This window comes from Benincasa hispida, chromosome 7, assembly GCF_027475165.1.
Source record: "Benincasa hispida cultivar pf3 chromosome 7, pf3_genome.v1.1, whole genome shotgun sequence".
NCBI classification, from domain to species: domain Eukaryota; kingdom Viridiplantae; phylum Streptophyta; class Magnoliopsida; order Cucurbitales; family Cucurbitaceae; genus Benincasa; species Benincasa hispida.
This window is the reverse complement of record NC_143484.1, coordinates 45,929,671-45,954,139: the sequence shown is the minus strand read 5'-3', so window position 1 is coordinate 45,954,139 and position 24,469 is coordinate 45,929,671. Positions and strand designations below refer to the sequence as shown.

General features: G+C 34.2%; 1 pseudogene across 1 annotated transcript; it reads right to left on the bottom strand.

Moving 5' to 3' along the window:
• Positions 1-4,612: 4,612 nt before the first annotated feature.
• On the bottom strand, positions 4,613-16,800 carry LOC120081974 (RING-H2 finger protein ATL70-like; annotated as a pseudogene). Its single transcript, XR_005483002.2, has 5 exons — positions 16,521-16,800; positions 7,469-7,518; positions 5,385-6,703; positions 4,881-5,007; positions 4,613-4,781 (listed from the first exon to the last, which is right to left on the bottom strand). The product of XR_005483002.2 is annotated as an RING-H2 finger protein ATL70-like (transcript).
• Positions 16,801-24,469: the final 7,669 nt, after the last annotated feature.

Sequence of the window (24,469 nt, the reverse complement as noted above, 5' to 3'; positions counted from 1 at the left end):
TAAATTCGGTTTTACTCCTTTTTTAAAAATATATATATTAGTTAAAAACGGTTCGGTTCAGTTTCAAATTTGGTTTTCGAAATTGAAACCGAACCGAACGGAATTAATTCGGTTTTAAAATTTCTTCAAACCGGATCAAACCACATTTTTCGGCTTCACTGAGTTTTCGGTTCGATTTTTAGAAACGATTCAATTTTTGCAGTTTGAATGACCACCCCTGATATGTGCATCTCCATTGAAGCCTAACGTTCCTCCTTGAACAAATGCAAGTCTTGCAAAAATACAACATCTGAATGAGATATGAAGGTCGGAGATGGGAGTTTGGGACATGTCTAAATGAGACATCTTGTGAAGTTCTTCACAAGACAAAAGTCAAAATCGGCAATTTCCCTTAGTAATCCTAATCTAGAATAGTAATACCAAATCATGTCACAACTAAGATTTCGACTCACAAACAAGAGAAACAAATGAGAATGAATTATACTTTTACCGAGTCGTTACATTAAAAAAATAAGAAAAGTATATTTATTTGGTTCTTGAAAAATACCAATAGAACAAAACAAAAGATAGAGATATGTGCTAGTTAATCTCTATTGTTGCCAACAAAACATATACAGCTAAACTGACATAACTTGAGATCAAAGAATTGATTCCTAAACTCTATATATATATAAGCCTCGATTATTTAACGAGTTTCAATTTAGTCCTATATGCTTAAAACTTTTCAATTATATTATTCCTCTTCTTGAATGCTTGCCATATTCATTTTATACCTTAAAACTTTTCAATTATATTGTCACATTTCATGATAAGATACATGCACGAATTGAAAATGAAACATTCTCAATATCAAAAGAAAAAAAAGCAAAAAATTAAATCTTCATACACTTCCAACATCAACTATACCAATAGAACTTTTCATCTAAGAAACTAACAAACCATCTCAAAATGGTAGGAACCACTAGGGATGTTCAAAAAACCCGATGACCCAAAAAAACCGATCAATCCAACCCAACCCGTGTGGTTTGAGTTGGGTTATCAACTCATTTGGGATGGGTTGGGTTCAAATAAGTGAAAAATTTATGGATTGGATTGGTTTATGGGTTCACCTAATATAACCCAAACCAACCTGAGTTTATACATATATTGGTTTTAATTTTATTTAATTCCAATATTTTTTGAATAATTTATTCTTCAACAACTCTTAAAAGTAGTTTTTTTGCACTCTAGAAAGAAAATTTTTACTATATAAATTGAAATTGAGTAGTTAATCTTAATTCAATATGTGAAAATAATTAAATTAGATTTTTACATATTTACGTTTTGCTTTTTTTGAGAATAAAATTTTAAATAAATGACCTGATTAACCCAAACCAACCTAACCCAATCCAACCCAAGGTTGGGTTCATTTTTTAATAAGGGTTATTTGAATTGAAGAAATTTACAACCCGAACAATTATGGTGGGTCTAAAAAATCTTTCAACCCAACCCATGAACACCCCTATGAATCACGCAATGACAATCTCCTTCAAATGTCACAATACATAAAATAAAAAAGAAAGAAAAAATGGAAGTTGAACTTCATGAACAAAATCAAACCAAATAGAAAATGAACCCTATACTTACATATTGTGTCCAATGTACAATAGTAAATCAAAGAGCTGAATAACCTATACGAAAGCCAAGAATTCAATATAAGCCTAAGTGATATTTCAAAGTGATATTTCTACTCTTAAAACAATCTAAAAAGTATCCAAGTCTTGCCATGTTCCAAGCCACCAAAATAAAAACAAATAAACTCTTGAAGCTGGAGGACATAAAACATGTGATCTTGAGAAAGGGTGTTGAGACAATTCTTTTTAAAAGAAGGAAGCTTTTCATTAAAATAATGAAAAGAGACTCGAGCTTCAAGTAAAAATGAAGATACAAATAAAACATATCAAATATAACTGAAGAATGCTAAAGCTCAAGTTGGTGAGAATAAAATATTCCAATTTAAACAAATATCTTGAATAGAAAAAAATTAGCGAACAGTTTGAAGAGACAACACCAAAGTAGAAGCTTTAACCCTAGCAACTTGAGGAACTATCTTGAATTGGAGTCTTTTTATTATATCATTACTATTATTTTTATGTATAATTAGTTGGGCTTGATCCCTTTTGTTGGGCTGCCATTTTTTATGCCTTTTATTTCCCTTTGGAAACATCGGTTTCTTATAAGGAGAAGAATTCCCATTCGATAGTAGTAGTAGCAAATATAGATGAAACTGATATTAGACAATAAAACATAATATAGATACAAAATGTTAGAGTCAGAGAACACGCAGCGGAAGTTAAACGGATCGATAAGCATTCTAATTAATTAATTTTGGCTTTAAATTAAGCATGTTCATAAACTAATAAGAGGGTTTCATGACATACCTTTGTAGAACCACTTGAATCTCGATTCCAGCTGCAAATCTTCTCTAAATCAACTTGTGAACCACCTCAAGGTCTTCCCTACTATTCTCTTGGTGCCTTAGATTGTGGGACTCAAAATAAGCTTGAATAAAGGAAATTTGGAGAAGTCACTATTGTACCATGGAAGAAGACCTTCTTCAACCTTAAGTTCTTCGGCAAAAACTTATCAAGTGCATCCGTTGCATGCTCGATTCTCAACCCAATCTTCTCTATTTATTGCAAGACTATCATGCAAAGAAGATTGCTGCATGAAATGCACCTCATGCTCATGCTTGGAAGATGGAATCAAGAAAGGAGTGGAGAATGTGTGAGCTACTAGGAAATAAAGTGGAGATATCCCACTTTTGGGATTTTCCATTTTCAATCTATTTCAATTTTTTGAATTTACAAATTGATTTCCATAATCAATTTTTGTTTTTCAAAATTGAAATCTTTATTAATTTTACAAAATTAATTCAATAATTAATTTTCTAATAAAATTAATAATAAATAAATAATTTAATTAATTATAATTAATTTAATATCAAATATTAAATTAATTTAACACAAATTTCTCTATCTTGAATCCTTATTCATGAATTTAATATTTAAATCGTATTTAAATATTAATTGATTCTCCAATTTCGTTTAATATCAAAATTAAACGCGTAATTATATCACATATAATTACTAATTCCCTTAATTCTAATTTGAACGTTTCAAATTAACTTAATGCTACTCTAAGGTTAATCCATTTATGAACTAGTAGGGGGACCTCGTGGACCTACAGATCATGGGCTCCAACGATCCGAGATTAATGGGCTAAACTCTTTACATCGAATTAATCACATTCGTTAACTGCTGGGTCACTCCACTAAAGCCCAGAGTTGCACTCCCCTCACTGTAGATATATTATGTCCACTCGATATAACCATGATTAGTAAGTTAACCCTTCACAGGTTGTTCGTAATAACGACTGGATCAAATGACTGTTTTACCCCCGAGATTACCTCTTGTTCCTTAAGTCCCACTGATCCTCTAACGAACAATTGGTTTGTGATCCGATCAACAAACTGAGTCCCTCTCGGGCCTATGAGAGGGTGTGGCCCCTTGTTCAAGACCCAGAGTCAGCACTTAAGAGACAACCTCTCTACTATTCCTGAAAGCGGGTAGGAGTGGGTTCCATCTTGCTCCCTTTGTCCCTAGCTATCTATCCGTTCTTACCCCTGAAATGAAGGTTTATTGAGCTGGCACTGTTGAGCTAACCCTCACCTATGTAAATCTAAGGATAATCCCGAATAAACAGGAGTTCATAATTAGTTTAGGATTAAGGTCAAGTTACCTAGGTCATCGCTTTGAAATAGTTAGTCTTAAACAGTAAACAACATTATAAAGTAAGAGTGATTGATTTCATGGTTCGATGTTGTACAAACCCATTGCACAAGACGCTCTCACTCCTCATGTCATAACATGTACGAATTAGGATCACATCGTTTGTAGTACTTTACAACTCTTTGTAACAACTACAGAATGGCCCGCATCCGATAGTGTTACTAGAATAAGACACCTAACCTTATTCATATACTATAAATCATTTTGACTATTTACTCGAACCTGATCCACTTTTATGTCGTCACATAAAGTTCAAGTATTCATGTAATAGTCATGGAACTTTTAGTTTATTGGATTTATTTCTAAAACGAAATAAGCAATTCATATATTCAATAACAACTTATTGAATTTTCAGAATAAGTTTTATTGTTTACAAACCACGAATTTTAGGACATAAAAATCCAACAAAAACAAACCTTAATGCCTTCATAAATAGCATGAGAGCGGCAAGATCGCAAGCAATCATGATGATATTCCGATCTAACAAACTCGTATAGACGTTGCGGTTTCACCATTCGACGTCGTTGCTACCATGACCAGGCGAGAGGATATGCAAGAGTAGAAAGAATACTGTATACCCCCCCCCCCCCCGATATATTGTTATAGCATTGATTTGATCCACAAATGTATTAAATGTACTCTCATATCTGAATATCAAAAAAGAGTAACTCAAGTGTTAATCTAGGAACAAACACATGCTTATAGACAAGTTTTAGATAAGCAGTCATTTCTCATAGGTAGTCGTAGCTAAACACAAAGTAATATAAAGTAGATATGTTGACATCAACGAAATGCATTAAAGCAATAAATCCTTGTTACTTACATAGTTTCTTTTAGTTGTTCTAAAGGCGAGTGTTAAAGATGTTAGGGTTCACTAAAGGTGTTTGGACTTGTAAAGTATATTCCATATACATGACTTTAAGACTCCTCAACTTTATTTGTTTCCAAGACCTAAATCACAAAAAAACACCTTATCAATAGAACTTCATTTTTATTTACGTATTTAGGATGTCTCTGAGGGATTAAAAGTCATTTCATTTAGAGACAAACCTCATTTAATGACTTTAGGAAATGAAAGGAAAGGAATGATCAATTTGAGATCCATCTTGAGTGGGCACAGAGCCAGGTAGGTCATCCACCCCGACAAATTTCATCCATGTAACACTAAGCACCAATGCTAGCAGAACAAGTAGGTCAAGTAGGAAACCAAAAAATAGTCAAGAACCATCAAATATATAAATTAATTCTTCAAGAGCAGTATAACATTTCTGCATATGGTATCTATCTGAAATGTATCTGTGAGGGCATGGAGTTTCAGTAATGCCATTTGAAAAAAGTTAATAGATGAGGCTAACTGACATTACATATGATATTAACCTTGAATCGTAAAATAAGTCTATAAAAGTTATATGAATAAAATTCATAGATCGAGGTAAACATGTTATTCCTGTAGGACAAAATATAAAACCACTTTCAAAATCCACAATACAGTAAATCCATTCGCCACAATTTCTTCATTGAATTTTGACCATTAGAACATGAATAAGAAAATACCTCGAATACATACATAAATGGCACGATATTGAAGCTCATCATGGGTGCATTGTCGACAAAGAGCTCTATCAGGTCCACTGATATTCTTGAAAGTACTCGCAGGACATTCTAGAAAACATCACAGATATTTACTCACTCTCCAAGAAGCCTGCAAAAGTGAATTAATAACAACATAATTATTACCAAAATGCAACCATCTTAAAATTTTGTTTAAGAAATGAGAAAGGAAAAATAATAAACCAAAACTGTCTCTCCAATTACAGCTGGTAACTTAGAAAGTTTGTTGTGACTAACATTTAATAACAAGAGAAGAAAAATTCCCCAGTTCTTCATCCAACAATTAAATATTAATTTAAGCTAGAATTAGCTTTTGTAGCCCCATAGCCTGCGAAAACAAAGCATTGAATGCAATGATGAAAATCAATTTTTAAACCTCAAAGTCGAAAGTGATGAAAGTTTACCTCCCACCACTTCTCTCATCCACCTAAACTACATCCAATCTCCGATAAAACTCACTTGACACGTCGCTAAAGAAAGATTATAACAAAAATTCAAGTACATGCTCTTCAATTATACCCTTTTATGAGAGGTAAGTGTTAAAAAACTGATGATATTAATTTATTAGACACAAAATTAAGCATATGAGTCAAGATTAATTATAAACTTTTCCAACTTTACATGACTAAACACAGACACAGATACCAGAGATAATCCAAGAAGTTCCCATTATCTACTAGAAACTAATAGCCCAATGTAAACACAAACACAAATTCACAGAGAAAAATCGTAAACTTTGACCCTAAAAATATAGTGAAGGGGAAGAAGAAGATTACTTAGCTTTGGAAGCTAGAGGCACAAACTTAAAAAGAGGAGTAGCAACAAGGGTTGGAACAGGGGAATTTCGGCACAAGGGGCAAGTAGCGCTCATATGAGAAGCCATCCATCGATGTAATCAGAGTCCAAACAATGGTGACAATTGGGAATGTAACAGAGCGAACCATAGGGCTTGTAATCGGAAAGGAAAATGAAGCAATGGTCGTGGTCAGAAGCGAAAAGATGACAACTCTTTCTGAAGACCATTTTAGGGTACAATTCGATGTTGGAGTCGTCCAATCCAACCATGAGAACCACCACATTATCAGCGGTAGGAGAGGGGAGAGAGACAAAGGGTCTAGGGCAAATGCGGGGCGAAAGTGGGTGTATTTGATGCGAATGCAAACGTAGGAGACGAGCATGACAGTGGAGATGAAGACGAGGATGCTGATGGAGATGAAGAAGAAACTTGTCGAAGATGGATAGGCGCAGACCCTATGGAGATGCTAGAACGAACCGAAGCTTGTAAATGAGAAGGAAAAGACAAACGAGTGAAAGAAACATGTGAGAGAGGGAGAGAAGTCGATCGCGTGACATTGGAGAAATTTGGTTCCTGAAATGTGTGATGGAAGGAAAAGTATAATTAGAGAAAAGGAGAGTTACTTAGCCAGCTGAATTAAATTTACTTCCTGGTTTTCTTCCTGTTTTCAATAGCGATTTTTATAAAAAGCTATCCTCAAATGTTATTAAAAGGGTACTTGTTGGAGTGCCCTTAAATGTATTGTTGTAGCAAATTGCGGGAATAGAAAGGTTGAGTGCACAAGATTAGATTCTAGGAATGTTCACCATCTAAAAGCATGCAAATCATCAACATAAATCATTGGAAGGCTAGTTGCTTGCAATGTCAAAAGTGAATGAGTTACACTTCAACAAATATCTTGATAGTTTAAAGTAAATTTAATCTAGACTTGGAAGACCTTTGGAAGGATTTTAAGGCACCTACAATAAAACCACTATTAATGCCTAGAAGAATTACATTTGAAATCAAGAAAGTTTGATTATGCCAGCAACACAAACCTCAACTTTTTTTTACTTTAAATATCATATCATAAAGAATTTGGGCCACACATATGATTCGATTATTACAAAGTTATTAGATATTTTTATTCCCCATGGCTTTTCACCTTTAAAAAAAAAAGTGGGAGAAATTATAAACCAAACACAAAGCCAGAAAAATAAGTGGAAGTATTAAGAAGAAAGAAAAACTTCACCTGATATTCTTGAATGGAATCATACCCAACAACAATACCCTCCAACTTCCCTGAAAGAAAAAAGAAAGAAAAACTCTCATAAAAGAAAAAGGGAAACAAATTAACAAACACAATTTGGGTTTGATCCTTAAATTCTTAGCATTTGGAATTGTTGAATTCAGTATAATTTTTGCTATCTTCAAAATCCCAAATTAAGCTCTAGAAGCTAGAGGGCATCTTCTTTTTTTATTTCTTGTATTGAAGTGCATTGGGGATGTAAGTTGAACAAAAATTTCAAAAAGGAAATATGTTTTGCGGCAACGATAAGGACTGTATCCCCATCATTAGTAAGCTCTTTTGTAAGCATATATAAGTATGAATCGATGATAAAATGAGCAGTCTTTCAAGTTTCATATTCATTGCACATATGAACAAGACAACCCGATCAACATATGAATAATTCAAATGAGGAGTTTGAGATACTTGAAAGGCACTTCAAGTGATGGATTATCATTCAAAAAGTCATCAAAAAGACTAGTAAAACACTATATCGATGCTAGTTAGATTGAAGGAAGGATTATCTAACTGAAGATCTACAACTAAGAAGGAATATATTTGAGGTGAAATTAAACTACGTTTCATCTATTTAAATTGCTAATATAACTACAAGAAATGACAACCACACACTTTTTCAAGCCACTTCACCACAAGTTGGAAAATAAAATTTCACATTAACACACCAAATCATCAATAAAATAACCAAAGATTATGAAAATAAAAGAATGACAGAGCCACCATCAAGTTGGAAAAAATAATGATAGAACTTTGTGAGTACCTCAAGGAGAAATAATTTGTGAAACATAAAGGGAAATTTTGAGTAACATAAAAAAAGCAACTTTGTGAGTACCTTAATGAGAGTGTATCCCTTTAACTGTTCGTCCTTTTTACAGATTACATAATGAGAATAAATAAGTTTTGCTTCGACGAACGGTGGAGTTGCAGATGGCGAGACTTGGGCTAATGGTGGAATTGTTGACAGCAGACTTGGGCGAACAACGTAGATGGCGCACGAACGGAGTATAAGATGGAAAGATTCCTGGAGTCGAAGATGGAGAGACGAGTGGATGAATAGAGTATAAGATGGAGAGATGGCGAATGATAAACACACGACAGAGAGGTGGAGAAATCGAATGGAGGAATGTAAAAATAGGAAGAATGACAGAGAGGTGGAAGAGGGAAAATAGAGAGAACGACGAAAGTGAAGGAGAGCACGCACGAAAGAGAGAAGTGGAAGAACGATTTCGGGCTTGATGGTGGAAGGGAAAATTTGGTGATAGTATACGCAACATGCCATAATTTTTCATTTGAGTTTTTGACTAGCCTAGTGAAGTTGATATCTTAGTCTTCATAAGTTGCATATCATTTTGTATTTGCTTTTCTTTAGATGCATCCTTTATATCTTTTCCAACTAGGAGAGGCTAACACGTTTTGACTGCATTATGTATCATTAGAGATTTTTTATAACAATTTGAAATTGAAACATATATGTTTTTTCATTAGTGCTTCATGATACCAATTGAAGGAAACCAATGAATATTTCTATGTGGAAGCGGAAATTGTTTCGAATTTTATTTTTTTTTTATAGAACTTGAAATTACATAAACAAAACAATTATGCATTATCAAGCATAAATTACAACATGCGTTTTGGGTATAAATTAAGGAATAAAATGACACTTACACTTGAAGCCCAATTTTCTTCACGTATTCCTTTTTTATCATGATCTCTTTAGTTTCTAATTCGAAATTTTCAATTGGACACCACCACTTGAGAACCCTCTAGTATTCTCTTTAGGGATTAAGAATTCAAGCAAGAGTTATGAGTTTTTTTGAATTGGAAATGAGGATGAGGGGAAGAAGAAGAAAGAGAGTTTTCCAGAGAGAATTCTCTTCTCTGTGAAACTTGCAGGATGAATAAGAGATCCCAACTTTTGTTCTCATGTACAGATTGAGAAAGATCAGGGGAGGCAACTCCCTTCTATTAATTAAATTAAAAATTAAAAATTTAATTTAATTATATATATATATATATATATATATATATATATATATCTTATATCAAATATAACACATAACCTATAGTTTTATATTGTATCAAATACAATATAACCTATAGTTTTATTTTCTCTCGACAATGCATAACATTTAATATAAATCATATTTATACTAAATTCAATTATATGAATCACATCCATATAATTATAATTAATATTCAAATCATATTCAAATATTTAATTCCTTTAAAATATTTATGGTGTTTAACATAAATCATATTTACATTAACTTTAATTATATGAATCTCATTCATATAATTAGTATTGATTCATATAATTAGTATTTGAATCATATTCAAAATCCTCTAGAAAAACTTTATATTATAATATATCTAATATATTACTTATATCACGTATAATTAATTTAAATAATTATATCATATAGAATTAATTTCCCTAAATTAATTTGAACAATTCAAATTAATTCAAAATTAATTCTCAATTAAATCCATGTTGAGCTACAAATGTGACCTTATGGACCTGTAGATTAGAGCTCCAATGATACTTAGATATTTAATTAAACTCTTTAATTAAATTACCCAACATTCATTAACTATCGGTCACTCCACTAAAGATCACAGTTGCACTTTTCACATTATAAATATATTTATGTGTCCATTGGATATAACCAGTCAACAGTGAGATGACCCTTAACGAATTGCTCGTAAGACACACTTTAATATCATGTTAACAATCACACATTGATCCAAAAATTTAAATTGATGAGTGAAGATAAATTTAATATAGTTTGCATAGTTTAGTTGGAATCTATTATCATAAGCAAAGTACATCTTGGGTTAGAGATGGTAACATGGGGTAGAGTATGAAATGACTTACTATTTTTTTAAACTCGAAAAGAGGGAAAGAAATGGAATGGAGGATGAGTTGTGAGATATTAAAAATAACTTATTAGATTTATTTGTTTATTTTTTCACAAAATAACTTTATTCAAATAGTAACCCAAAGGTTGATATGATGATTAAATTCTTTATTAGCTAGAGGAGTAAGAAAATGAAAACTTGTCACGAAATTTAAAACTATCCGAGAAGCCAAAATATTGACTATATATAAATCTCAAACAAAACAATAAATTATCATTAAAATTAAAATTAGGACCATTTTTAAATATAGAAAATGAACTAAAATATTTACAAAATAGAGCAAAATTTTAGAATCTATCGATGATATACATTGACATGCTCCTATCAATGTCTTTTAAGTGACACTAATAGATACTCATACAAGTCTATCAGTGATAGATTCTGAAATTTTGTTATATTTTGTAAATATTTCCAATAGTTTTGCCATTTGAAATCATTTCTCTTAAAATAGTTGTTATGTTAGAATTTAAAATCAACGAAGTTGATGAACTAAAATAAAATATAGTGAAAAATACCCTTTAATTTCTCGAGTTTTTAGTGTTCGCACGAGATTTCAATATAAATTTATTTCGTGGAACTTGAACTTTGTATTTGTATTAATTTTGTGGAAAGTGAGTACAATCTCAAAGACACAGTATTTTGATGCTTTCAAAATAAACTATAAACTTTAAGCTAGTTGATCTTCTTGAACGATCGGCCATTGGGCTTATTGATCTTCTTAGGTGATCGGCCTTTGAGCTTGTTGATCTTCTAGGATGATCGGCCTTTGGACTTGATGATCTTCTTAGATGATCGACCTTTAGGCTTGTTGATCTTCTTAGAGGATCGATCTTTAGACTTGTTGATTTTCTTAGAAGATTGGTTTTTGGGTTTGTTGATCTTCTTGGGTGATCGACCTTTGGGCTTGTTGATCTTCTTGGATGATCAGTGTTCGCACGAGGCTTCCGGAGAAACTTGTTTCGTGGAGTTGAACTTAAGTTGGTGTTGATGTTGAAGTTGATTTGATGCGATGTGGTTCGATCTCTAGTACTTGATCCTCTGATTCTCTCTCAGTTGAATGCGTACGCTTGATTTGAGGAAGTGAAGCGCGTGATGATCGTGGAGTTGAAGTCTTGGAAGAATACTTGTATCTCCGAAGGACTTTAGTCTTTAAGGGTCTTCTATCTTCTAAGAATGTAGCTTTAGGAGTCTTGGGAGTCTTCTGCTTGTTGATGAATTCTCTTTGGACTCTCTAAATGTAGAATTGTTTGTATCTTCAAAGGACTTCAGTCTTCAAAGGACTTCTATCTTCAGAATGCTTGCATCTTCAAAGGACTTCAGTCTTCAGGATGCTTGTATCTTCGAAGGACTTTAGTCTTTAGGTGTGGTCAGCTTCAAAAGTCAAGAAGATTGTAAAGAATTCTCTATAAGCTTTCTGGAGTATAGAATTGCTGACTCTCACAAATGAGGAGAACTCCTCTATTTATAGAGTTCTCTGCTGGACTTCATGGGTTTAGGCTTGGTCGGTCCATGGGTTTGATTAATTAGATTTGGGCCTTATTTGACATTTTGGTCAAATTAAGTCTATTTATGGGCTAAATTGGACTTTTAGCCCAAAAAATAATATCAAATTGGACCGAAGTAATTTTATTCAATCCAACGGTTATGAAGGAAACATGTGGCATCATTGGACTTCGCCAATTTATGTCTTCAACTTTAATTTGAGACAAATGTCAACTTCTAATTAGTCTCGATTTCAATTATTTAAAATTTCGTCATTAATTTAGTAAATGACGTGGCAAATTGCGATCATTCCAAAATTTCTCATTCAACAAATGCCCCATTTTCGAGATTTATGCACGTATATGGGTGGATGAATCTCGAAAAATGTAATTTGAAATCAAAGTATGATTTTGACTCTTTTAATTTGATACATCATCATGATCAAAATATGAGAATTTAGCTCAAAATTTTGATTGGAAATTTTGTTTGCTTGACACATTTTTCGCCAAATAAACAAAAAATGAATTTCAGTCTCTGACTTTCTTGTTTCCGAGTAAACTCTAATTTTAACTAAAGTAGAATTTATTCTCCACTTTAATTGCAAATTGAATTTTGAGTAGTATCCCAAATATTAACAACTTTTCTTTTTAGTTCGGAATAATCTCAATTCTTCATGCAAATTTGAAGTATAATTTTGACTTTGCCTTTCTATTAGCTTCAATTTTGATTTAGAGTAGAATTTCGAGTTCGTCTTTCTCTTTACTTCAACCTTGATTTGGTGAAGCTCGGAATGCGTCTATATTTTCATTCAAGGCAACACTTAAGTTATATAAAAGTTTCAACATTGGATAAAATTTTATTGGTACCCGAATAGTATTTTTGTCTCGTTCCAATTTGGATTTGACATAAACTTTGGAATATGCCAAATTTTGTCTTCAGAAAATTTGATTTTGACTATAATTTGAATTCAAATTCAATAATTTGGTTCGTATCCAACTCTCACCAATGTAAAATTTGAAATATACTAAAATTTTGAGCTAAAATTTAGATTTAACTTGAATCTTGATAAAACTTGACAATTTCAAGTAAAATTTAGGTATTTAGATTATTGTTTGTTGTATCCTTTAACTTAGTCAAATATGATTTTCAACCAATTTTGTTAACTACCTCAAATAATTGAAAGAATCTTAATTGAATTTGAGATAAATCTTCCAACAATTGTGATTTCTTTTATATATATTTCTTTAAACATAACCACTTCCTCATCTATAAATAGAGGTAAGTCTTCAAAGAGATCATATTCAATAGAAAAGCTTCCGATTCGATGAATTTGTATGGTTGCAGAATTTCGGTTAGATCCATTCAATGGTGAATTGATGGAAGCACCTGAGCTTTTTATGAGAACATTTCCTCATTTGGATTTCTATTTTCATTGAGAATTTTCTTCTATTGTCCTCTTTAATTGATTTGTTTTCCCTACTTTTTGTTGCTTTTCATGACAAAAGATTTTCAAATTGATGAGGCAAGCTGAGTCAATGGATGAAACTACCGGTAGTTAAAAGAAAAAATTTCCCTTTTTTTTTTCTTCTTCTCTTTTACTTCTTTTTTCCTTTTGTTTTCCTTTTGTTTTCCTTTTTTTTTCATTCCTTTTTGTATTTTTTTCCTTTTTCTTTTTTTTTTTTTTTTTACTTGCCTCCTTACTTTTTTTTTTTTTTTTTTTTTGCGTAGGTTTACTAATTTGTCCCCCTTACTCTTTTGTAGGAGCTAAAACGCAACTCAAGGGAGTACAACCGCATCTTTTGTAGGATGACGTTGGTTTGGTCTATCTACTGTATGCTTGTTCATTGTTCATGCTTCCTAATCGTCATGGAAGGGGCCCTGCAAGGCTTACAACTTTCTCATGCTTTCACCCTAGGGAGGATCCCGATAAGGTCTACCTTGTAGCACCGTTTGCATATCCTGAACGTTATGGGAGGGGCCCTGCAAGGCTTACGACTCTCCCATGCTTTCACCCTAGGGAGGATCCTGATAAGATCTACCTTGTAGCATCGTTCGCATATCCTGAACCTCATGGGAGGGGCCCTGCAAGGCTTATAACTCTCCCATGCTTTCACCATAGGGAGGATCCCGATAAAGTCTATCTTGTAGTACCATTCGCATATCCTGATCGTCATGGGAGGGGCCCTGCAAGGCTTACAACTCTCCCATGCTTTCACCCTAGGGAGGATCCCGATAAGGTCTACTTTGTAGCATCGTTCGCATATCCTGATCATCATGGGAGGGGCCCTGTAAGGCTTACAACTCTCCCATGCTTTCATCCTAGGGAGGATCCCGATAAGGTCTACCTTGTAGCACCGTTCGCATATCCTGAATGTCATGGGAGGGGCTTTGCAAGGCTTACAACTCTCCCATGCTTTCACCCTAGGGAGGATCCTGATAAGGTCTACCTTGTAGCACCGTTCGCATATCCTGATCGTCATGAGAGGGGCCTTGCAAGGCTTACAACTCTCCCATGCTTTCATCCTAGGGAGGATCCTGATAAGGTCTACCTTGTAGCACCGTTCGTATATCCTAAACGTTATGAGAGAGGCCCTACAAGGCTTACAACTCTCCCATGCTTTCACCCTAGGGAGGATCCTGATAAGGTCTACCTTGTAGCACCATTCGCATATCTTGATCATCATGGGAGGGGCCCTGCAAGGCTTACAACTCTCCCATGCTTTCACCCTAGGGAGAATCCCGATAAAGTCTACCTTGTTATGTTACTCCTTGAAGGGAAATATGCCATTGAGTATTGAAGACGAGGCGAATATGCCATCAAACTTTGAAGATGAGAAGAATATGCCATCAAGCTTTTGAGCGGAGTCAGGTTGGCTAGAGTCGATCTTGCGTACAAGGTAGAGCCGGACGGACCAGAGTTGTCCTCACATATGAGGTAGAGTCGGATGGACCAGAGTTGTCCTCGCATATGAGGTAGAGTTTGGCAAACCAAACTTGATCTCGCATATAAGGTGGAACCACACCCACATTTTTTTAGAGGAAGCGAAGCTACACCAATTTTGGAGAAGGGGTGAAGTTGTACCAATTTTGGAGAGGAAACGAAACCACACCACGACTTTGAAGATGGAATGAAGCCGCATCATTAATTTGGAGATGAAGTGAAACCGAGCCATCAGTTTGGAGATGAAACGAAGCCACGCCATGACTTTGGAGATGAAGCGAAGTTGCACCAACATTTTGGAGAGGAAACGAAACCGCACCATGACTTTGGAGATAAAGCGAAACTGCGTCAATATTTGGAGATGAAGTGAAGTCATGCTATCATTTTGGAGATGAAACGAAGCCACGCCACAACTTTGAAGATGAAGTGAAATCGCTTCATCGGTTTGGAGATGAAGCGAACCACGCCAGACTTTGGAGATGAAGCGAAGTTGCATCATGATTTTATAGACCAAGCCATTGAAGATGGAGTCGAGCCATACATACCGACCTTGAACTTGAAGATGGAAAAGCATCGATGGGGCCTTCGCGTTTGAGTTTGACAAAGTATAAAAAAATCCTCGGCATTTGAGTTTGATGAAGCATCGATGAATCTTCACATTGAGCTCGACTTCGCGACTTTGAGTGTGAAGATGGCATCGCAAAACCTCCAGAATTGAGCATGAAGATGAAGCATCAATGAAGCCTCTAAAATTGAAGATGGAGTAACATCGATGAAGCCTCTGAACTTGAAGATTGAAGAGCATCAAAGTTTGTTTTTAAAGAGTAAGCGAAGCGCATTCCAAGTGTGTGCCTTTTATTTACTGTGTTGGCTCCTTACGAGGGATGAATATCTTCAATCCATTGTGTTGCCTCCAATAGGGATGAACATCTTCAATCTGGAGTGTCATTCTTTCGGGGATGATCAACATCAATCTTGTAGTATCATACTTAGGTGGTTGTGGTACCTTTTCTGATAGACTAAACTTAAATTTCTTTAAGTTTCCTTCTTACATTTAAAGAAAAGGATCAAATCATGACGTCGTTCAAGTTTTTTTTTTCTTTTTTTTTTAACTGGACTGAACTTGAAGTTTCTTTCAAGCTGCCAACATACCCTTCTTAATGATAGGGATCAAGTCATAATGTAGTTCGTACAAGGATTTTTTTTTTTTTGGGCCGTTCACATTTTAAGCTCATGCGGGCCAGGAGCATCATGCAGTTTAGGCTCTTATGATGAGAAGCTTCTTCATTTAAACTTCAGAAGCTCTTATTTCATCATAGTTTTGATCATCCTCTTCATTTGTAGGATTTGTCAATATGATGAGTTTTGGCTTCACTATCAAGGAACCTTTTGTACTTATGTCAACAGAAAATTTCCTCTTCATGCGTGAAAGAACACGATTGTGAATCTTTTCTTCATTGTTTTCTTCATGGAATGACGTTGGCTTCAAGATTTTCATCCTTTCTTTACGTTAATCACTTGTTGTCTTGAGACGATCAAAAGAATATGTTGAAGGTTGATCTTTCTTTGATGTGGATATACTTAGCCCTTTGAAGGCTGAAGTTCGAGCAGAAGTAATCATTAGACATTGGTATTCTTCTTCTACCGTGGTCATACTCAATCTTTGAAAGATTGAAGATCGAGCACTTGAAGGCTTGATACGATCGGAGACAGAAGTTATTTGCTTCATTTCTTCTGAGTCATTGACTTCTTCAACAATCATATGATTGTTTTCGACCTCCACTATGCCGACAGTGTGACATGCAGTAACTTCTGATACTTTCTTTGGATGATTATTGAGAAAGCTTATTGGGAGAAATTCTGTTAAAGTTGCCGACCGTCGGAATTGAGGGAAGTCCTTGTCTTCTTTCTTAGCAGGTTTAGGCTTCCGTGTCATCCATGTATGAGTCTTGTTCCTTCATCTATAGCTTCGATAGGAACGTGACTCTTTTTAGGTGGAGTTTGGCTGTCTTCTTTTTCGACGAGTCACAACTATCCACCATTCATTGTCATCTTCAACGAGCTCATTTTTCTTTTTGGAATTTGTTGTTTGAACCTCTTGCTAGAATCAAACAATTATAGGCTCAAAGGCTCCGACCTAGATCAGACTTTGTCTTTGAGCATGGGACACAGACAATGTTGGAACACTTGAAGTCGTCGCTACTATAGCGTAATTTGTCTGAGCTACTTCATCCAAATCTAGCTCAATCTTCTTTTCATGAGCCAACTTCAGAATTCGTTCCTTCAGCACGAAGCACCTTTCATCTAGGTGACTAACAACTTAATGATACTTGTAGTAGTTAGGATCATCTACTTTTCGTGCTTGTTCCGACCGCTTACATTCCGGCAGTTGAATAAGTTGCTTTTCTAGCAGTTGCTCCAACATATCTGCTACATCAGAGTCAGGGAATGGATAAACCTTCTCTTGTATTTCTTTAAGAGTTGGATGATGTTTCTCGCCCTCATTGTGCCTTCTTTCAAATTTTGTTTGTTTTCCTTTAGAAGAAAATTTCAACGGGGTCACATGAACGACCATAGATTATTTTGTGGCACTATCCACGATCTTTTCAGTGCCCTTGGCTTCATTCTTGTATTTTCTCCCTTCAGGGACTAGGAAATCTTTAGTTCCCCTGTTGACGATGCTTAGCTCCATATCATGAGCGCGTGTTGCCAGCTCCTTAAGCGTACGAGGTTTTATCCCTTGTAGGATGTAGAGAAGCTCCCAGTGCATGCCTTGAGTGCACATCTCCACTGCAGAAAATTCAGTGAGCCTATCTTTACAATCCAAACTTAAAGCTTTCCATCGGTTGATGTAATCGATGACTGTCTCTCCCTTCCATTGTTTGCTGTTCGTTAGCTCCATCATGCTAACAGTACGCCTTGTACTGTAAAAGTGATTCAGGAACTCCCTTTCTAGCTGTTCCCAACTGTCAATCACTTTTAGCTCCAAATCAGTATACCAATCGAAAGCATTTCCTTTCAAGGTACGAACGAACTGCTTGACTAGCTGATCTCCTCTGGTTTCTGCATTTTCACAGGTTTCAATGAAGTGTGCAACATGTTGTTTTGAATTGCCCTTTCCATCGAACTACTGGAACTTTGGAGGTTGATACCCAGCTGGCATTCTCAGGTTGTCGATTCTCTTGGTGTATGACTTGGAGTACATAAAGGAAATTTGCAACGGTCCTCCGTACTAAGCTTTTATGGAGTTTGTGATCATATCCTGGAGCTGTTGAACTGACAGGGAGGCCACAGAGGTGGATTGTGATGACTGACTTTCCTGCAAGACAGTCTTTCCTTTGTCATTAGCTTTTGTAGTTGGAGATTGACTTGACTCAGTAGTATCTCGAGCCTATATCTGATCTCTTAAAGTAGCAATTTCATGATCTCGCTCCTCTACAACCTTCATTAGGAGATTTATCTTTATCTCCATCTCTGCCATGGTCGACTCAGTCGTTACGTCAGTCATTATGACAGACACTACATCAAAATGTGATTCTTTCTCTGATAGATCAGTAGCAGAAGCATAGTTTTCAAACAATGGATTTTCTCTAATAACAATCCCGCCTTTAGTAGATTCCATTAGTTTTTCTGTGATGACAGAGCTTATGTAAGTATCGCTCGTGACGGTAGCTTTGAATATAACTTTCTTTGGTGCCATTTGTAGGTTTATGGACTTGGATGACGAAAAAGAAATGAGAGGTAGAGATGTCCTACTGGGCGTGCCAATTTGTTCGCACGAGATTTCAATAGAAAGCAAAATGAGTATTTTGATGCTTTCAAAATAAACTATAAACTTTAAGCTAGTTGATCTTCTTGGGTGATCGGCCTTTGGGCTTATTGATCTTCTTGGGTGATCGGCCTTTGGGTTTGTTGATCTTCTTGGGTGATCGACCTTTGGGCTTGTTGATCTTCTTGGATGATCGACCTTTAGGCTTGATGATCTTCTTGGATGATCGGCCTTTGGGCTTGATGATCTTCATGGAGGATCGGTCTTTAGACTTGTTGATTTTCTTGGAAGATCGGCCTTTGGGCTTGTTGATCTTTTTGGGTGATCAACCTTTGGGCTTGTTGATCTTCTTGGATGATCAGTGTTCGTACAAGGCTTTCGGAGAAACTTGTTTCGTAGAGTTGAACTTAAGTTGGTGTTGATGTTGAAGTTGATTTGATGCGATGTGGTTCGATCTCTAGTACTTGATCCTCTGATTCTCTCTCAGATAAATATGTACGCTTGAATTGAGGATGCGAAGCGCGTGAGGATCGTGGAGTTAAAGTCTTAGAAGAATACTTGTATCTCTGAAGGACTTCAGTCTTTAAGGGTCTTCTATCTTCTAAGAGTGCAGCTTTAGGAGTCTTGGAAGTCTTCTGCTTGTTGATGAATTCTCTTTGGACTCTCTAAATGTAGAATTGTTTGTATCTTCAAAGGACTTCTGTCTTCAAAGGACTTCTGTCTTCAGAATGCTTGCATCTTCAAAGGACTTCTGTCTTCAGAATGCTTGCATCTTCAAAGGACTTCAGTCTTCAGGATGCTTGTATCTTCGAAGGACTTCAGTCTTCAGAATTCTTGTATCTTCGAAGGACTTCAGTCTTTAGGTGTGGTCAGCTTCAAGAGTCAAGGAGATTGTAAAGAATTCTCTATAAGCTCTCTGGAGTATAGAATTGCTGACCCTCACAAATGAGGAGAACTCCTCTATTTATAGAGTTCTCTGCTGGACTTCATGGGTTTAGGCTTGGTCGGTCCATGGGTCTGATTAATTGGATTTGGGCCTTATTTGACATTTTGGTCAAATTAAGTCTATTTATGGGCTAAATTGGACTTTTAGCCCAAAAAATAATATCAAATTGGACCGAAGTAATTTTATTCAATCCAACGGTTATGAAGGAAACATGTGGCATCATCGGACTTCGCCAATTTATGTCTTCAACTTTAATTTGAGACAAATGTCAACTTCTAATTAGTCTCGATTTCAATTATTTGAAATTTCGTCATTAATTTAGTAAATGACATGGCAATTTGCGATCGGTCCAAAATTTCTCATTCAACATTCAGGAATAGGTGTGATTGATCCTAACGTTTTAAATTAGCCATTTTGGTTCCGAAGTTTTGAGAAATAGGTTTAAGAGGTCCCTCACATTATATTTATCATTTTTTTATTATTTTAATTTAGATTTGGACATTTTAAAAATAAAATATCTATCATCTCCCACCCTTCACCTTCGTTCTAAAAACATCTTTTTCCTCCTTGAAGCCTCCGATGGCATTGGTGGTTGTGTATGCACTGGCCTCGTCGACGACTTCCTTTCTCGACAATGGCTTTAAAATCTTCATCATTGCATACCCTATAGCCCAAGCCCTCCTCAATTACCAATCTCTTCGCCTCCAAAAATTCTACTATGGCTTTGTTTTCAACAAATTTCTGACTGGGTTCACCATAGTCAGAGTACTTGAGTTTTCAAGTTCTATAATTGTCCAATTCTTTTTACCATTTTTTTTTGTGGAATAAAAGGAAAGTGGGAGATGAGAGATAATTTTAATTTTAATGTTTGTAATTTTAAAATGTCAAGTATAAATTAAAACAATAAAAAAAATGATAAATATAATGCAAGGGACCTCTTAATTAATTTTTTTTTTTTTTGAAAGGTATTATAATTAAAGTGTGGGGTGTGGGAAATGAACCTCAAACCTTGAAGTCGATGGTACAAGTATTATGTCAGTTGAACTACGCTCTTAAACCTATTTCTTAGGAAACCAAAATGACTAATTTAAAATTTTAGGAATCAATCACACCTATTTCTAGGAGTGTTCAAATAACCCGATAACCTGAACAAACCGGACTATCTGACCCAAAATGTAAAGATTGGGTTGGGTTAGTTTTGTTCTTGGGTTGGGTTGGATTGAACTTTTCTATTTTTATTGGGTTGTTGGTTAGCTAAAAAAATGTTGGGTTGGCCCATTCTAACCCGAATTATATATATATATAATTAATTTATATTGATTAATTTGTAAATTTTTAATATTTTTCTTTTAAAATTGTTATAATATTTGTCTTCGTTTAAAGTCTGCAATAAATATCATAGATATTTGATATTTAATATTTGAATTTTATGAGATTTTAGTTATTAGTGATGTGTTGTATATAAATTTACATATTTTTCATAAAAAATAAAAAATAAGTTATAATCCGACAACCCAATCCAATCAAACCCGAATTTAGGGTTAAGTTAGAAACTTTATTTGGGTCATTTGGATTGCCAATTCAATAAGCCCGAATTTTTGAATTCGTCCAAAAAATATCCTCAACCCAATTTAACCTATATATATCTCTACTTATTTCTAGAAACTCAGGGACTAAAAATGTGTTTTTTTCTCAAATATAAAAATGATATATCGCTTTAAACAAAATTTAAGTAACTTCCAGGAGGCTCGACTTTCTAAGATGATCCACAAGGCCCAAGTTCAAGTTTTTGTGAAATTCAGTGTTATTATTCGATTTTCTTAAATTAATTTTCTTTTTAATAGAAAAAGTAAAGGATTCGTACTTTATAATGATGAGCAATGATGCTAAATCGAATATCCTCTAAAAAAAATAAAAAATTATTATTATTATTTTAAAAAAAAAAAGAATAAACGACGTCGTAGAAAAGAGATTAAAGGCGTTTTGGACAGGCAAATTGTGGGATTTTTTTTTTTTTAAAAAGGAAAGAAAACAAAAGTTGCACACACGTTCGGTCCTTGTCTTTGTTCTTGAATATCTATTATCTCTTATGAGATGTATGGGAAGTTTATTCTTGATAGCTTTTAAACTAATTCTTGATAACCATATTTTTAGAAAAATCAAATGTAATATTAAGTAATTTTGTATATTTTACATTTGAAAAAAATAAATGTTTATGTTTGGTAAATGAATCGTGGATAGAAGTTTAAAATTCAAACATTAATTCTAAACGAATAGATACTTCAAAATGATTTTTAACACGATAATATTGATTTTAACTATTTCAAAATCATTCACGAACATGTCAAGTTGTCAAGATACTTTTATAATTACTTTTGACTCATCCAACAGCAATTCCAAATCGGCCCTTAATTTTCTTTATATAGAATTTAAAGTACGGTTTATTTATATATTTACATTTTTTTTTATTTTGGTCATCAAATAATTGTGGTTTATTTAAATTTTCATCTTTATATTTTTAAATATCTTGTTTTTATTTTCTGATACTTTGAACTCTATAAATGATGAGGTGTAAACAAAGATTATAATATCAATGTATGATATTTGTTGAGAGCTGCTCAAGGTAAGGCCTAAAGTCCATGGGCAGACCCAAGCCCACAAGATACCAAGAAGAGGCATAGGAATAACATGCATTGATTGACCAATTGTGTATGATTAATAATTATAAGAATAAATATGGTCTAAGTATATGTTAAAGAAGTAATAAACTTTAGAGTATTTCAAGTGTCGAATCCCACGAGACTATATCCAATTTAAATTCTTTTAAGGCAAAACAATCGATGTAATAAAAAAGAAACCAAATGTGAATAAAAAGTGATTAGGTTGAATGTTGATTAAAAAATAGTAAACGAATAGTGATGAACATGGATACAATTACGTTCAAACCAAAAGGGAAATATGCCTTTGGCAATGTGGTCGCATCATACCTAGACAGTGGACTTAGTCATGGATAGAAAGCTTCCTATTCGGTCTTGTGTCAAGTTTCTTTAGGAGCCTAAGCATCTAATGCCTATATTTTTTTTTTGGTTAGTTGGATCTTAGATTAATTTCATATAATTTCTTTATCATATGGTGTACCTTATTTTTAAAGCTACGTGACAATCATATTTTTGGGCTTTTAATCCCATATTCCTTTGTAAAATCAGTTTATATCCTAACATTCTCAACATTAAGACTTAACTAGATTTCTAAATTAAGTGGCCAATTTGACTTATAATTTTTATTTATAAACTCAACAAAGGAAATACACGAGTAAAAAAGGTATGAAGTACAAGCATTGCTCGAGCCATAAAACCCCATGGTATTCACATAATTGAACCCCATGGAGAATTTAGCTCATGATTAAGAACAAATAAATGAATTTTATTAGATTATAAACCATAATTATAAGATAAATGTTCAAAACAATAAAAGATGAAATGGAAAGTGCAAAGATAAACTAAAGGAAAAATGCTGAAAAATACAATAAAAGAACTCCTTGAAACGACTCTAATTCTCCTAATCTCTCCCTAGAGTGGATTCTTCTTTTTCAAGGATGAGTCCTCTCTCTACACACATCTTCAGGGGTAGGGATGACCCTATAACTAATATTTTTCAAAGGAACTTTCATTCTTGATGGTTTTCTGACTGAGAGGGTGAGATCTTATCAAAGGGTGGATGAATTTAGAAGATGATTGAAAGAAGAAGCTTCCCATCCTTTTATAGATTCAAATTGGTTTAGAGAAGGTTGAAAATGATGCTTTGAGGGTTTATCAAGTAAATCTGATGTTGAGAAATGACATTGGACTGAGAGAATAACAACTATGGATGACTAGACAAAATTATGAAAATTAGGGTTTTGATGCAGGAACATTAACTTTCGGCAACATGGGCGCGTTGACAGCAAATTCTGCAAAATAGTCAAAATTATCCGTAAAAGCTCATAAAATAATCCAAAACTAGTAAAAAACATATTTTGGATAATATAAGGACCTTCACATGACCAATTTATTAAGTAATTTCATTCTCTAAATAAGTTATAAATCTTATTAGTAGAATATATATTTATATTTTTTAGTACAACAACTACGGAACGAGGGATCAAACCTTCAATCTCTAGAGAGGAAAGTCATGTCAATTATCGTTGAGTTAATCTCACTTTGGCGTATATATTCTTATATTAGTGACTAATTGATGATATACATTATATTTTATGGATATTGATATAAGATATCATGGATATCTACTAAATCATATATTGATGTGGATAATGAGTCACAGATATATTAGTACATATATGAGTGTATCAACTAACATATATTTTAATCATTGATGGAAGGAAGGAGTGTTGGGGATGATGCCCTAAAATTTTGTGTCCTGTAGTTTGTAAATATAGTTTATATGAACACTTGTGATGTATAATATATGATATTTATTTCACTTCTTGACTTTGCATATTTGATGTTTTATTTGTGTTACCACAAACCAATAAACTAAAATCTCTGGTTGTCATTATGTAACTTAAGCATGTATGTGGTAACATACAAGTGGATCATGTCTTAAGTGATAACCAAAATGGTCTGTAGTATATGGATATAGGAGAGAAACCTTATCCTGATAACGCTACAGATGCGGCCCGCTTTGTGGAATGGTTACAAGTATTGTGATTTGTCACGAATGGTCTGGTCCTGATCATTCATGTGGAGACATGCGAGCGGGGGCGTCTTATACAAAGAGTTTGTCTAAGACCTGACCACGAAGTGTTAATGTCTCGTTATATAATGTCATTCATGACAGAGACCACACTTCACTAGGATGACTATATATAACATGACCTCAATCCTAAGTGAG